Genomic DNA, 12,215 nt, shown 5'->3' on the forward strand with positions numbered 1-12,215 from the left:
TAAAAATTATAATGGACTCGGCTGGTTTTAGGTTATTCTTCTCCTAAACATTTTATACGAAAATTAAATCCAACGGCTATAGAAATAGGTATTTAAAAAAACAACATATAAATCATAGACAAGATTTCCTGTATGTAATGCTAACATTCGCAGCTATATGTATTCTGAAATTTGAATATTATATCCAAATCCTAACGTACAAGGGCAACTATTACTGGCCGTGACATCTGGTCGTATAGGTGTTCTATAGGCTATAGTTCAGGGCCACCAGCTGCCAGCTCGAAACTTATAGTTTTCCCAACTCAGCAGGGTGAGAAAATTAAAATAATCAAAATTGATAATGATAACTAAAAAAGATTGATAATAAAAGATAATTCATCCAATACCTATACTTGAAATACTTGCAAACCAAAATGTTTAAGCATCATTTATACTTTTTGGTATGTTTACTGTGGATATATGTATAACAAATAAACTTTTACTATATTAAATGTGAGTAAGCCTTTTAAATGAAATTAGTCGAATTATTAGTAAAAAGAATTCGGTTGAGTTCAATAAAAACATAGTTTTAAAACTATATAGATTAATTTCCTAGCAGATTACTTGAATTTTTATGTGTGTTATTCTTTTATAAGTATTTAGTTTTAAAAAAAATATTTTCTAAACGACTTGTAGAACCTGATACGATCCATAATTATCTACTACTTATGAGATTAGTCATTGCATATAATGGCCCATTAAATCTGAAAAAAAAAATTTTATATAATTAAAACGTGTTGATATTCTTGTTGTACGTGGTTGTTTAATTCGCCGAGTAATTAAGTTCAACGTAGGTCAGCCAGACGCAGTGTTTATTTTTCTTAACTCCTTCATCTGTTTTCAAGAATTAATATATCTATATCAATATCCGGATAAACCGCGTAGAAAAAATAATTAAATAAAATTTAATCTTAAGGATTTTGCAATTCCTACCCCGACTTAATGCAATTTATTTATGCTAGGTTTTAATTTGGTAGTCTACAATTAAATAATTTTTATAAACAGCTAAGCTATAAATACTATTTTAATATCTATGAGAAAAGTGGACTAAAATTTATATTTTTTATCTGTACTACAATACACAAATTAAAAATGTAGGAACTCAAATAACTGTTTTATAATCGACATTTTCCTACCATACTTCCTGTAAGATTCCAACGATTTTCAGCTGGAGTATCAACTTTAGTACGATCAATGTTTATTATAATTCATTAAGTGGTAAATTTACCCAACAATTTATTATCCGAAGCATATTTGGAAACTCTCTTAGTAGCACCGACACAATTATGTACACAAGGTACTCAATCCAAGGAGGTATTTTTTGAGTATAAAGACCTCTTGTTATTACGAGAATCGACCTGTACGGTAGGGTCTTCATTATAACGGATGCTTTTCAAAACTACCTAAAAATCAGTTGCCCTGTAACTCACTTGAGAATAATTTCCAAGATATATATTAGTCTAAGATAGAATAATAACTATGACTTTCCGGTAAATATGCAATTGCACTAAATGTTAGTCCACAGAAATATACTTTGGAGCCACAGAAGATTTGTCCAGCTTGTGATGGAACAGCCCTGGAGGATTTTTTCTATTTTTTGACAAATTTCCTCGAGTATCATGAGAACCGAATCAGGTACATGCCGAAGCTAAGCCATATTAGCCGAAATCAGTTGTATGAATTTCTGTCTGTACCCTAAAGATTGGACCTTAAACTTTTTTTTATATATGTAAAGCAAAACCTTTTCCTTAGAGCTGGACACCTTTCGTCCCATTAGGAGGTAAAGTTTTTCAATATTATTAAATATGAACTAACTGATGTTTTTGTTTTACTGTTTTATTCTAACAAATGTGGATAGTCCAGTTTGGGTATATTGTTTGTTATTAGTTTATATAAACGATCTGTAACTCATCATTTTTTGTAAAATTACTACAATTGATTACCTTTTTCATGTATTTCACCGGCTAACTCTATTTGAACGGGGGTTGCTCCATAAAAAAATAAATAAATTATTATTATTATTTAATTCTTGTGTATATAATTGTTAAAATATTTTGCTTTCTTCAGTTTTTTAGGTCTGCTACTACTTTTTTCAAGTAACTACTCATTCATCCTTAAAAGTCAGGGTAAATAAATAAACACCAAAACCATGAATGAATAACTTGAAATTCTGGTTATTCCACCACATGCGACTCCATGTAATTTTATTTTATGCAACATATTAATTGGGTAGTCAGATAAACTTATCACTCTGATAATTTTTATAAACACTAATGCACAAAAAAAACATATATTTTATAGTTTTTTAAAAATGATTCTGAGAAAACTAGATCAAAAATGATAGTTTATTGAGGAGAAGACGGTCGGAGGTCTGGCCAGCAAATAACCAAAAACTTATTTATTTGTGGAAATGCAGTTACAGTACAGTAGAAACTGGAAATACAGTTTATTTTCTATCTAACAAATCTTTTATCTAAAAAAAATCTCTCAAATTCAAATAAAGTTTTTTGCTATTAAATGCCAACAATATCATTGAAACATTTTTTCTTTCACAGTCTGAAAAAAATTTAGAACCTGCGAAAGTTTCTTAGAAATAGTTATTATCACAATTTACTTGTTAAAATAGAATAGAAAATAATTTTTTTTCTGTGACTCGGTCCCTTCACATCTTACCGGAAACTGAAATGAGCCAAAAAAAAGATCAGTTTATACTGTATATACAAAATATATTTTTACGAAATATAACAGTAACAAAATAAAATATATTTTTATGCTAAACTAACAAAATAAATAAAGCAAACGAAAAAAAATAATCAGTTAATTAATAATAGACACTTATGCATATATACATATATTCAAATACATACACAGACACATTTTCACACTCATGAAGAAGCCACCAATGGGCCACTCGTAGCTCAGTGGTTAAGATACTGTCCTACCAATTTGATATCTATGGTGCCGATTCGAATCTTGCCTGGGGCGTTGACTTTTTTCATTGAGTGACGGTCCCACAAAATTAAAAACTTTGACCCCTAACTATGTTTAGGCGGTATAGTACTCCAATGGGAGACTTGGCCAAAAAGAAAAAAAAATCTACAAATAACGTAACAGGTTTAAACATACACATCATAGATTAACTATTGAGTATTATAATATTAATAACTTCTAATCTTGATTTTATAAATGTTATAAATGGAGAGCGTCTATTAGGGATATGAGAAGGTATTGGTAAAGAAGATATTTAAATAAAGATAGAAAAGAAGCATGGTTGATATATGAACGAAGCAAATTCTAAAAGGATAGTGGAATGTTCTAAAATGTATTAGTGATGTCTATTTAAAACTCCTAAGATTTAGACTAGTGAATGTTTAATCCTTTAAAAAAACGGTCGGTGCTACTAAGAAAACAAGTTTCCAAATATGTTTCGGAAAATAAATTGTTGGGTAAACTTACCACTTAATGTACTATAATAAAAATTGATCGAAATAAAGTTGATACTGCAGCTGAAAAGTAATGGAATCTTACAGGAAGTAAATAAAATATTGAATCAAGGTGGCAGACTAAATAATTCATTTGATGGTATGGTCCTAATCAGGTCCATTTAATGTTTAAATTAAATTTTATTCATTATTCTGTAAAGGGACAAACCTTTATGTTCTGTTATAAGTTAGCGGTATGTAGCCACTCTAAAAAATATATCTAATGTTTATTAATGAACAGTCTTAATTATACAATGGTTATATTTTTCAAATAATATATGAAACAAATAAGTAACTTAAAAATTTATTAATTACATATTTCTATTTCATTATATGGTTTATTGGAGAAAGATAAATGAGAATTTTGAAGTTGCTGAGCAATGTTCTGTGGAGTTTCCTTATTTTTATCAGACTTTTGTATCGCAGCCTTTTCCCCAGCCATCAATCTTTCTTTTCTATTTCTATCAAAGGAGCTAGACAACTTATTTTAGGATAAATCAATCTTGGGAACAGAAACATGATGTGGCTACGTCTTATTGATCGGAATCCAGCTAGCTTTTGTCTATCTATTTTATATATATATTTTTTTCATGATTAATAATAGTTTTTTTGTATTGTAATTCTGAAAAAATAAGTTAATCACGAACTTTACAACGAAGTTTTGAAATTAAAGCAGTGTATTCCTTGTGAATTTTATATATTTGGAAGTGTAAATTTTAATAAATTAAATATCAACATTAGTCAACGTTATCAAACATACACAAACATATTAGTTACTGAATACAGATATACAATTATTAATTTATTTTTTTGGATAAGATTTCAATTAAGGGAGGCATCATACAACTCCATAATCGTGAATTCCCCCTTGAAATCAATAAAGAATTTAAACTGCGGTTCTAGTGATTCCGGGGTAATCGAATAGACGCAGAGAGTTTTCGGGAAAAGTGTTTACGGAACTGAAGAGATGCGGAAAATTATATATTATACCAAATCGATGAATGCCGTGGTCAAAAGTGCCTTAACAGCTAGAACGAATTGTTTTTCGAAGGTTCTTCGTTCAACAAAACACCTCTGGAGACGAAGCTTTTTCAGGATAGTCGCACGCTTTTTGTAGCACGAGATGTTTTTTTTTTCTTTCAAATAAAAAAATACACACAAAAAGTACGGTTCAGAAACGAATTTATGATCGATAAACCCAGAGAAAGTGAAAATTAGAACCATTACAATCACGGAGTTTATTCTGATTCATATTTCAGTTTCTTTGTCGTAAACCTTCGTCTTGCCCTACAATATCTTTTAATAATACCCCACTCATTTCTGTTGAACAAATCCGTTACTTAGGACTAAATCTGGACAAACGACTGACATGGAATCCTCATGCAAGACTGAAAAGACAGGAAACTGCTCGTCGATTCCGACTATTACAATATTTACTAGACAAACGGTCCAAACTTCCAATCCATTGCAAAAGACTGATCTACATGACTATTATAAGGCCTATTTGGACATACGGAGTTGAGCTATGGGGCTCCACTAAACCGTCTAATTCCTCTCGAATCCAATCCTTACAGTCCAAAATCCTTCGTAAAATCCTTAATGCTCCTTACTTTGTCACAAATCAAATCATCCATCAGGATCTCAATATTCCCTATGTTGCCGATTTGGCCAGAACCAGATACCAATCCTTCCATAATAAACTTCCCAACCACCTAAACCAACTCGTTTCTAACCTGGCTTCTCCTTCACTACCTAGTAATCCCCCTAGACGTCTGAAAAGAAGATGGCCTCGAGATCTTCTCCTTTAGAAATGTTTTTGGAGTTCTATCAATGGGTAGATTCTCCACATGTTTATATCATGTCATAATATCACTTACAGCAAATTTACTTGATGTGAATATATGTATACAGTTGTAAATATCAATAAATAAATTATTGAAAAAAAAAAAATTTCAGTTTAGGCAAAGAGAGCTTTACGGCATAGAATGAATGTATAATGTATAAAAAAATTTACTGGAATGGTGAACAAAAAAAAAATTATGTACAAAGACTAATCATAAATAACGAGTGGATCAAAAAAATGTCTTTAGAGGGAATGCAAACAAAGGACGAAAATTAAAAATCTTTTCATGACTCTTTGAGGGCCCATTCTTTCAAAAACGAATTTAACGATTTTCATTTCCCATGTCACATGAACCTACAACTAAGTTTTCTTTAATATGAGGTACGCCTTATTCCAATCGAAAAAGTCTAGGGGGTGGGGGAGCTTAAATGTCGAATTTAAAAAAAAAAAAAATCCTGTGAAGTTTTCCTTTATATTTTTTTATTTAAAAAATTATTATTTCTTATTGCTAACTGTACTAAAAATGGGTATATTTAAACAATTTGGGAATTCGATAATTAATTAAAGAAGAAATATGTTTAGAAATATTTTCCTAGGTTTCCTTGATACATTGATATCAATTTGTACATATGCCTATGCAATATATGTATATATTTCAATGCAAATATGTATATATTTCCACTTTACATTTGATAACCTCCAGCGTCCCCCCCTTGAATCAAATTGGCAGAAATTCAGTTTTCACTTCTTTTTAGAAACAGAATAATACCATATTAGAGGATTTGAAAAAAAGAAAAAATTTCGTTCAGTGTAGAGGATTTTTTAGATTTTTTAAGTCACCATTGACGCGGCCTGGAAAGAACCACGGGAATCTACCGGAGTCCTGCTATGCCATCCATACGTGGAAGATAAAGGTTGGTTCGGAGTTTTCTTGGCAGATTGTAAATAGTTTCTGTTTCGTTAAACAGTTATATGTATATGTTAGATGACTGCGGGAGACTTATAAAGAATGGAAAAAAAGTTGACAGAAGATCACGCTGTGAACATCAAATCAAGACTGTTTATTGACGGAATCCGCCCACCAATATATATTACAGCTGACAGTCTATAATATATATTGACTGCAATATATATAGCCCATCCCAACTAGTTTACGAACAATCCTCGTAAACTAAAAAACAATAAAATATATGTATATGAGAACTTGAAAAATATATAAGAACACAAAATGTTAATAAAATCACCACATATTTAGACTAAAGTATACTTTACAATTAATACATATAAAATAAAAAAGAGGTCCTTTAAGTAACTTACTGGAAAATTATAGAAAATTTGACATAATAATAATAATAATAATAGAAATTACATAAAAGCTCTATTTACTATATATTAAATTTGATATGTCCACTTCTGAAATAAAAAGGATATTTTAAGAAATAAAAATTCTACACCAAAAATCTATTTAGATTATTTCAACATATAAACTTGTCTTAGTTATTTAGGTGCTACGAATTATTATTTTCAATAAAACTTAACATATCTGCATGAGATTTTAACTTCAAAAGTGGAGATATAAACTTTTAATAGGAAACTATATACATTTTTTAGTTCACTAAGATAAAAAATAGATCAAAAAAGAAAAATATTTTTTATAATAATGTGTCTTGTTTACATCATATCGATTTTATTATACTCGTAAAGAAGCCATCCATTGAAGGGGTTCCAAATGGCTCTTGCCACATATGGTCAGGAGCCATTTTCTTTTTAGGCGTAGTCAAGAGTAAAGGATCAAGGTTGCGGTCTAGATGTTTTTGTTTTTTTGTTGTGTTCTTTTTTTCTCCCACCCACAGTTTATCATGGAATCTATTACGAATCTAGTCTAAAGACTTCTCAAGAGTAAGAGAGACTTGAGGTAGGTTGTGGAATCGAGGCTTGATAAGGAATCAGTATATATAAATTTTTCGAAAAGTAAATATGTTCACGGCAAACCACTGAAGTGGGCAACAAATAGAACGATTGATGTAAATATTGAGATAATTGCAAATATGAGTTTGAAAAACTCGTTCTCTTTGGAATATTACTGACGGTGTTCAATATTATCTGATTTTTTTTTGAAAATCTATAAGAGTAGACACTTGAGCTAACGATGCATGTAAATATAGATTATTTCCTTTATTTAAACAATTTACATTTAATTCATATTTTCTTAGTATATTCATATCATAACTTGAATAGATAAATACCATACCAACCAAAAACTTAAAACTAGAATTGGGTAAAAATTAATAACGATAACAATTACTTTCCAATGACTATAATTTGAAATTTAAGAAGTAAAATTACAAGTAATTGTAATTTAAATTAACAATATTAAGCCATTGTAATTTCAATTAACAATTATAAGTAATTGTAATTTCAATTAACAATTACAAGTAATTGTAATTTCAATTAACAATCACAAGTAATTGTAATTTCAATTAACAATAACACTCTTGTGTAATTGTTATTTTTTCCCTATAATTCCAAGTAATTGTAATTGTAACACTTAAATGAAAAAAAATCTGTTGTACAATGGCTTCCAAAATGAAAATGATTTTCATGAATTCATTCAGGTTTAAGATTGCGCGCTGGCCTATAGATTTATTAATATGTTACGGTTTATTTATATGTTTTCGAAGATGCTGAGAACAAATATAAAATTGATTTGCAGTAATTGTAATTGTATCTTACAATTACTTCAGTGTAATTGCAGTAATTGTAATTGTATCTTACAATTAATTCAGAGTAATTGCAGTAATTGTAATTGTATCTTACAATTACTTCAGTGTAATTGGAGTAATTGTAATTGTATCTTAGAATTACTTCAGTGTAATTGTTCTTCTAAAATACTAATTTTTTTATCATGGACACTAAAAATATCCGGTCTTCAGTGCGGTGTATCATATTGTATAACTGTTTTTAAAAATGTGTTATCAAAATGTTAGGTAATGTGTATTTTTATTCTTTAATTCAAAATATACCCAAGTCTGTAAATGAATGATATACTTCATAGGGATTAAAGACAATTCTTTGCCAAATTGGTGCATATTTCCTAATGTATGTCGTTTATTGCAGGACGTATTTGGTTTTAATTTTTTGAGGTTTATAAATTACAATAAATCATTAAGCTAATAAGTGTAACTTATTTTATTTGTGCCGACGTTTCGGCCTACATTTAAGGTGGAACAGGTCGAAACGATAAATGCACCATAAATAAGAACAATAACTATTTGTTTTTGGTTGTTATCTCGTATTGTGTTTTAGCTCTTATGAAGGTCTACAGTTTAGGCCAAAACATCGACATTAATAACTAACAATTATTTGTGTTAATTACTACTGACCGCACCTCTCGACCATCGTCTTCTCTTTGTTTCTACGGTCAACCATAAACATCATATTATTTATTTTTTTCCCGAATCTATTTTCCACTAACTTGTTAAAATGTCATTGTTTTCTTTGAGGTTACAAAATTTATATATCGATATATACATTTTCATATGCATCACAAAAAAAATGTGTCTTTAGTTTGATGACTGTTTTGATCATGATAAGAAATTACAATAGTTTAAAGATGGAAAAGTAATTTTAGCAAAAAATACCAGCTCAAAACGCAGTTGGTAATTACCCGTATTGTAATTAACTGCTAAAATACAAACTAACTATTAAAATAATAACATAAAATCGGTCTCATTTATAGCAGAAATTTAAAAAAAAACAGGTTCCAAAAGACAATAAAATCGTTTCAACGGTAATAAACTATCATGCTTGCATACTTTTTTTTACCAAATTTACCCTTTGATTTTAATTGTGATGATATTTTTTCAAACAGTAATATTATTTTTTTATTTTCTTTAAATTTGTACGTTAGTTTTCACAAGTACGAAGTTGCCATGACAACTATAAAAGTATTTTACATCTTTACTATACTGATATAGTCAAGTGTTTAGTTATTGTCATCAAATTATTGTTAAGCAGACGATAGTTTTTATAATTTCTACTACTATAACATTAATAGACAGATTTATTTGTTAAAGTAAGCTCTAGTATTAACTATGACAAAAGAAATAATAATTTAATTTTATACATTACTTCAAGAGACAAGCATAGCGGTTCCAAAACTTTTTCACTACGGCACCTTCTCGGATAAAAAAAATCTGCGGCGCCATTGTGAACTGAAAAAAGTTGCTCTCCGAACCAAGTCAGGCAAAAAATATATACATATCTCGCCAAAATTATCCTAAGAGCGTTTATGTAGGGGAATTAGACATAAAAACAGTGCAACGTAATTGCTAGAACGCAGTGTATATTAGCTATTCTAATTTTAATTTTTTTTCTTCTTTTTATAATATTTTAAAAAAGTCTAATTCGCTTGCGGCAACTTTGAGAACCATTGGTGTAGTAGATTCAGTAAAATATGAAATATCAAAGAACAAAAATAAAATTAGAAAGATTAACACTTTTTTCATAATACATACTATTCAGACAAATTGATATATGCATTCGTATGTACAGTAATATACCTTTTTTTAGTTTATCCACTGTCAATGTGGAGAATTGACTCAATGTTTCGCTGATCCCAACTCAAAGTAATTATCTTAGATGTCTTTCTCTGCATGTAGTGAATTTTATGCAGTAAAGCGAGATGAGCTATAGGCTGTTAGAGATAATTTTTTTACTTTTATTTTAGGCTCCATTCATCTCAAGTAAGTATTATTTTCTAGGTGAAATTTAGTGCAGTCTTGGATTCATTGTTGTATTTGCCTTGTAATGCAGGCTGGAAAATCATAAATGTTAAAGTTTTATTTTTATAATAACCTGTAGGATTAATGTCTGTTGGAATTTAAAGCATTAATGCTATCCAGAGATTGGCATTAGTTTTTCTTCTTTTGTTTTATATAATATATCATTTTCTTGTTAGATTAGTGTGCCTGAAGATAAAAATGTGAAGTCCTTGGTACAACAATTAGGTGCTAAAAATTATTTTATTTGCATTTTTTATATTCCATCACAAAATCAGAAGAGAACTGTATTTAATTGAAGAATTCTATTTAGGGAATTGTTGAGTTAAATTTTTAAAAAACATATGCATATCACTATCCTATTTCAACATCTCAAAAAATGTTTATTTTTAGATATACTAGATAATCTTAGCAATAAGGTCTTTACAGTTCAAAACTGTAATATCTTGAATTTTTTTAAAAAGATTTTATGCCATATGTTTCTGTATGATTCAGTGTTTTACTGTATATATTTATTGCTAAGAATATATGCATATCTAAAAATAATAATTTTTTGAGATGTTACACTGTTATACAGGGACAGCGCTATGATCAACAAAACATTCATATAATATTAGTAAATGTTTGTTACAAAGAAGAATAAATAATAGTTACAATGAAAAATTATTAGATACACAACAGTAGCCTCGTCTTGCTTGAACTAGAAGATAAAACTAGCAAAAGTAGGATTTTGCTAAAACTTTCAAAACAAGGATTTATGAGTCTCGGGGAATCGATTGGCGCTGTATTCTACACGTGATAACTCTAATTCACTAGAAAAACCAAAAACAAAATTACATCCCGTCTAGAAAGAAAAAAAAAACCAAACGCATGTCATTATTTCAGCTAAACCACATTCGAACAAATATTTTTTGAAATGAACAATTTTCACACAATATTGACATGAACAATATTTCAGCCAAAATGAAGAAATATAAAATTAATTTTGGGTGATTAAGAATGCGGATTGATACAAAATAAAACTATCTTCCTTCACATTTATTCTACATAAGGAGGAGTGGTTTTACCGTTCGTTCAGCCATGATTGGTAATTTAGATTCAGATGGAGATTACCTCTTGCTTTAAGAATTAGTAAATTACTATACAGCATATAATTGAAGAAATGAGGGGATAAAGATGTTATCTTACAAACATATGAATCTAAGAAAAAATGTATTTATTCCTCTTTTAATCCGCAGAACTTTTAACTTTCTTGAAAACCCACTATTTATGGTTTAAAAAAATTAAACTGTGTAGAATAGAGTACCTAAAATGATTTCTTTTCAATTGTTTTATTTTTTATCTATGCTAATTAAATAAAAAATCTCCAAGCTTGATTCGGTTCCCATTGACGTGCCAGATTAATAATTTTTTTATAGATATAGATGACAACAAAACTAATGAATTTGGACCGGATAATTTGAAAATAAACCCTTTATTACCCTAAAATTTAGTTTTTGGAAATATTTTAGCAGTCGGAGAAAAATTTAAAAAAAAGAGATTTGATGAAATTCCTTAGGCAGATAATCAATTCATGGGAGATATTAAAATATGTGGTGATGGAAGATATTCTCTATGTGGTGATTTTCATAAAGATAGTAAGTATTTTGGTAAAATTCATTAACTATTTTAGTGAAAAGATATTGTTTAGATTTTAAATGTATTTATTTCGTAAATCATGCATTATTAAATGTAATGTAAATAGTTGCATTTAAAAAAAAAAAAACTTCTTTAAATGTTATTAGGTACGAATTTAATGCCTATTTTTATAAACATGTCCCTACGATATAAACAATAAAAAGCTATGTTGAAAGAAAGATTGTTTTAAATAATTAAACATAACTTTATAGTTTGTTGCTAACATTTACCTAAAATGTAAAGGAAAGTTATTTACAGTTGCTATGAGAAATTATTAGAAACACAACAGCGGTCTCGTCTTGTTAGAACTAAGTGGGAAAACTAGCTGGAAGATGCACCGAGCGAATATGCAAGTTGAAGACCTCCTCTCAGGAGGGAGGGGGGATGCAGCGT

General features: G+C 29.0%; 1 protein-coding gene across 4 annotated transcripts in view; it reads left to right on the top strand.

Moving 5' to 3' along the window:
* Eip93F (Ecdysone-induced protein 93F) overlaps nucleotides 1-12,215 on the top strand; it is a 476,497-nt gene that overhangs the window by 293,987 nt on the left and 170,295 nt on the right. The window lies entirely within an intron of this gene.

This window comes from Halyomorpha halys, unplaced genomic scaffold (genome assembly GCF_000696795.3).
Source record: "Halyomorpha halys isolate HHAL.00 unplaced genomic scaffold, Hhal_1.1 Scaffold397.1, whole genome shotgun sequence".
NCBI classification, from domain to species: Eukaryota; Metazoa; Arthropoda; class Insecta; order Hemiptera; family Pentatomidae; genus Halyomorpha; species Halyomorpha halys.